This window comes from Triticum aestivum, chromosome 4A (assembly GCF_018294505.1).
Source record: "Triticum aestivum cultivar Chinese Spring chromosome 4A, IWGSC CS RefSeq v2.1, whole genome shotgun sequence".
Taxonomy (NCBI): domain Eukaryota; kingdom Viridiplantae; phylum Streptophyta; class Magnoliopsida; order Poales; family Poaceae; genus Triticum; species Triticum aestivum.
Window position 1 is genome coordinate 202,144,682 of NC_057803.1, and position 5,804 is coordinate 202,150,485.

A 5,804-nucleotide genomic window follows, 5' to 3' on the forward strand; every position below is an offset into this window, starting at 1 on the left:
TAATCTTCTCAATGCTGCAACCGGTGCTATGCGGAGTCTGCATGACAGTGTTCTTTCTTTGGAGAAGCGGCGTCTCCGAGAGAATGATGTGGCATACCCGGTTTTCATGGCGAAGGTGCTAGAGGGCAAGGGCTTTGTGGATAGCGCCATCAGGGGTATGATTGTCATGCGGTTTGATGACATCTTCGCTATGTTTAACCTTCATCTGCTGCACTACACCTTCATTCGGCTATTTTCTCTAAGTATGGAGATGCGTATCATTAGAGACAAGACCCCGGACATCGTGATAGTCGACCCCTTCTACATGCGTGCCAAGATCTTGGGCAGCCCTGGGGACTGGCAAGTCGCAAGTTCATACCTCAAAGGCGTCATTCTGGAAAACCCAGATAAGGATAACTTCCTCGTGCCTTACTTTCCCGAGTAAGTCATCCCCTCACCGCCCCGTAACATATGATTTCTTAGATTTCGATCGCTCTTTTTTTTCTAACATTCCATGTTTTGTGCAGTGAGACACATTGCACACTCATCCTCTTAAGCCCTAAATATTCCATGGCCATGTATTTTGACTCGGACCATCAGTCAAAGAAAGACTACACAAATATCAAGAAAGTTCTTGATGATGTTCTCCCCGGCTACACCAGATCTGGAGGCACCTTCAGCAGGCCAATTCATAGGCACAACAAGCACGTGTTCAGCCACAATACGACGTTCCCCTGCGTCAAGCAACCACCTGGCGGTCAGAAGGATGCCTACTACGCCCTCCATCACATGCGGGTGATTGTACGGGACCATAATCACCTTCTGCTACCAAATAATCTCAAAGATTGGGCCACAAGCTTATCAGCAATCCAGGACGCGGACATCAGACAAGAATTCTTTCGCATCCAGTCAGATTTTGCGGAAATCATCCATCAAGATGTCCTTCATACCTCGTGGCAGTTCTACCTCAGATATCAACCATCCAAAAATATTTCCTAATATTTATACTAGTGGCGCACCACACTGCACTTTAGTGGCGCACTGCAATAAACACTAGTGGCGCACTACCTGGAAGTGCGCCATTAGTAACCTAAAGCACAAGGTAAATATGGCCCCCTGGGAGGCATAGTAATGGCGCACCGTTTGACATACTAATGGCGCACTCCCTGGTGCGCCACTATTGTCTGGTATACTAATGGCGCACTAGGGGTGCGCGACTAGTATTAGTTACTAGTGGCGTGATGATAGTAGCGCACCTGTAGTGCACCATTAATGGCCAAAACATGTGCACCACTAATTAGCCTTTTCCTAGTAGTGCTCGGTAAGACTGAGATCCCTATCGGTACGACCGATATGACTAGGGTTTCTGGCAGTGGCTATGTCAAGTGAACTCGGTGGCGCTGGATAGAACATTTCGGTGGGGCCGAGTTTGACTTTTGGTTTGGGACATATGTGGATATGAGAAAGTGGTTGAGGGTTTTTGGAGCATATCACTAAGCATTTTGAGCAAGTAAGATATTAAGCAACACCTCATCCCCTTTTAATAGTATTGGCTTTTCCTATGGACTCAATGTGATCTTGGGTCACTAAAATGAAAAAGGTAAGAGTCTTGAGCTTGAGCCAATATGTGTCCTTAGCATTTTGAGGGGTCCACATTCTTAATCCATGCCACGCCAATCATTGAACTTTCTGAAATGATCACCTTGAAATAGTATTGGTTCAATGAGCTATATGTTGTTAATAATTACCAAAAACCCCCAAGGATAGTTGCACTTTCACATGATGATGCCATGCACATGATGACATGGCAAAGATGCAACACGCAAGCAAATGACATGGCAATGACGGCGAATAACTGGAAGACAACTAGCAGATCGGACACGGGGTGTTACATGTTGTCAATCCCTTCATAGTCACTTGCAAAGGGGAGATCTGATAGAGATATTTAATTAAAACTAAATAAAAGATAAACTATTTTCGGGTTTTTTGGTTTATAGATCTGGAAATAAAATATTGCAAAATAGTAGATCAAAAACTAATATGATGAAAAATAGACCCGGGGGCCATAGGTTTCACTAGAGGCTTCTCTCATTGAGGCAAATAATATGGTGGGTGAACAAATTACTGTCGAGCAATTGATAGAAAATCGAAAGTATAGGCATCACGTCCGTGTCAAGTAGACCGACTCCTGCCTGCATCTACTACTATTACTCCACACATTGACCGACTCCTGCCTGCATCTAGAGTATTAAGTTCATTAAGAATGGAGTAATGCTTTAAGTAAGATGACATGATGTAGAGGAATAAACTCAACCAATATGATGTAAACCCCATTTTTTATCGTCGATGGTAACAATACAATACATGCCTCGCTACCCCTACTTGGTCACTTGGTGAGGACACCACAAGATTGAACCCAAAGCTAAGCACTTCTCCCATTGCAAGAAAAACCAATCCAGTTGGCCAAAATAAACCGATAGTTCCAAGAGAATTAAAAAGATATCAAATCATGCATATAAGAATTCAGAGAAGATTCAAATAATATTCATTGATAATCTGATCATAAATCCACAATTTATTGGATCTCGACAAACACACCGCAAAATAAGATTACATCAGATAGATCTCCAAGAACATCAAGGAGAACATGATATTGAGAATCAAAGAGAGAGAAGAAGCCATGTAGTTACTAGCTATGGACCCATAGGTCTAAGGTAAACTACTCACACTTCATCAGAAGGGCAACAGAGTTGATGTAGATGCCCTCTGTGATCGAATTCCCCTCCGGCAGGATGCTAGAAAAGGCCCCAAGATGGGATCTCACAGGAACAAAAGGTTGCGGCGGTGGAAAACTGTTTTCATGGATGCTTCTGGAGGTTTGGGAATATATGTGAATATATAGGAGGCAGAACTATGTCAGGGGGTCACGAGGGGCCCACAAGGTAGGGGGCGCCCCCTGGGGCGCGCCCTCCACCCTTGTCGCTGCCTCATGGCTCTTCTGACTTGAACTCCAAGTCTCTTGGTGTCTTTTGGTCCAAGAAAAATCATCGGGAAAGTTTTATTTCGTTTGGACTCCGTTTGACATTCCTTTTCTGCAAAGCTGAAAAACAAGGAAAAAACAGAAACTGGCACTAGGCTCTAGGTTAATAGGCTAGTCCCAAAAATAATATAAAATAACATATTATTGCATATAAAGCATCCAAAACAGATTATATAATAGCATGGAACAATCAAAAATATCAAAAATTATAGATATGTTGGAGACGTATCAACATCTCATCAAAATATCGAACGATTACCAAATTCACATGATTACTTATAATAAGACTTCTCCCATGTCCTCAGGAACAAACAAAACTACTCACAAAGCATATTCATGTTTGTAATCAGAGGAGTAATAATTATCATTAAGGATCCGAACATATGATCTTCCATCGAATAAACCAACTAGCATTAACTACAAGGAGTAATCAAGACTACTAGCAACCCAAACATACCAATCTGACGTTTTGAGACAAAGATAGGATACAAGAGATAAACTAGGGTTTGAGAGGAGAAGGTGCTGGTGAAGATGTTGACGGATATTGACCCCATCTCAATGGGAGGTGGTCATGACGATCGTTTTGATTGCCCCCTCCGGGAGGGAGGTTTCCCCGGCAGAACAGCCCCACCGAAGCCCTAGATTGGTTCTGCCCAAGTTCCGCCATGAGATGGCGGTGCTTCATCCCGAAAGCTTCCTCTCTAGTTTTTCCAGGTAAAAACCCTTCATATAGCAAAAGATGTGCACCGGGGGCCTGCCAGGTGGGCGGCAAGGCAGCAGTGCGCGCCCAGGGGGTAGGGCGCGCCCCCACCCTTGTGGCTGTCTGGTGGGTCCCCTCAGGTGCTTTCTTCACCAAATATTTTTTATATATTCCAAACAATTCTCTGTGAAGTTTCAGGACTTTTGGAGTTGTGCAAAATAGGTATCTAGGATTTGCTCCTTTTCCAGTCCAGAATTTCAGCTGCCGACATTCTCCCTCTTCATGTAAACCTTGTAAAATAAGGGAGAAAAGGGGTAAATATTGTACCATAATGTGTAATAACATCCCATAATGCAATAAATATCAATATAAAAGCATGATGCAAAATGGACGTACCAACTCCCCCAAGCTTAGACCTCGCTTGTTCTCAAGCGAAAGCCGAAGTCGATAAATATATCCACATGTTTAGAGATAGAGGTGTTGATAAAATAAAATATGGACATGAGGGCATCATGATCATATTTAGAACAACAACATATATTGTCATATAATTTCTTATTCTAAAGTAACAATTCGTTCACAAGGTAAAGTATGAATTAGAAACTTTATTGAAGACTAACAAACTATGATCTCAGTCATTAAAGCAATTGCATTTTATCATAACTTCAGAAAGAATCAATACAAGAGTTTTTCAGCAAGTCCACATACTCAACTATCATTTAGTCTTTCACAATTGTTAACACTCACGAGATACTTATGGGTTCAAAGCTTTAATCAGACATAGAGAAAGATAGGGGCTTATAGTTTCAGCTCCCAACCTTTTACATCAAGGGTAATGTCAACAATAATACTTTATGAAAACATACATCTGAGTGTATATATATATATATATATATATCTGGATCTTTCTCCAACACATAGTGCTTGCCAAAATAAAATCGTAAAAAGGAAAGGTGAATATCACAACCTCTTGTATAAGGGTAGAAGATAAAAGTAAAAGATAAGCCCTTAGCAGAGGGAAGCAGAGGTTGTCATGCGCTTTTATGGTTGGATGCACAAAATCTTAATGCAAAAGAACGTCAAAATCTTGTGATAAAGAACTTTATTTTGCAGACCATCGCTTTCATTTCTTCCATGTCACAAGTTCATATAAAGGTTATTTTCTTCACACTAATAGATCATACATATTTACAGAGCAATTTTTATTGCTTGCACCGATGAGAACTTACTTGAAGGATCTTACTCAATCCATAGGTAGGTATGGTGGACTCTCATGGCAAAACTATTTTAATGGATGTTTGGAAGCACAAGTAGTATCTTTATTGGTGCGAAGTATTTGACTAGCATAGAAGAGAAAAGGAAAGCTCAACATGTTGGAGGATCCATGACAATATAACTTATTTTCGGATATAAGAAAACATAACCCATTATGTTTTCTTCCTTGTCCAACATCAACTTTTTAGCATGCCATATTTTAATGAGTGCTCACAATTAGAAAAGATGTCCAAGATAGTATATGTATATGTGAAGCCTCTCTTCCTTTATTACTTCCTATTAAATGCAACAATGACAAAAACTATGTTTGTCAACTTCCAATAAATTTTATTCATCATACTTCTTATATGTGAAGTCATCACTCTCCATAAGATCATTATATGATCTTTTTATTTTCTTTTATTCTTTATCTTATTCTTGTACCCTCAAGATCATAGCAAGAAAGCAAAGCCCTCAACTCAAAACTACTCTTTATTATATAAATCTCAACCTCGATTACATAGATAGAGATCAAAACAAAATTCAAAGCTAGATCATACAGAAAACTTTATTCTACTAGATCAAGATATAACCAAAAGTATCGAACTAAGAAAAACGATAAAGGTAAAGATGTGATGGTAATACGATACCGGGGTGTCAGATTCGGGGCTCCGCACACCCAAGATAGATTCGAATTCTAGGGTGTGTGCGAAGAACTCAGCCTCCCAGGTCTGTCAACTCGTCGATCTCACGGCCTAGCTCGATGAACTGAGGAAGAAGGGGACAAGGAAGTTTACCCAGGTCCGGGCCACCTTGCGGTGTAATACCCTA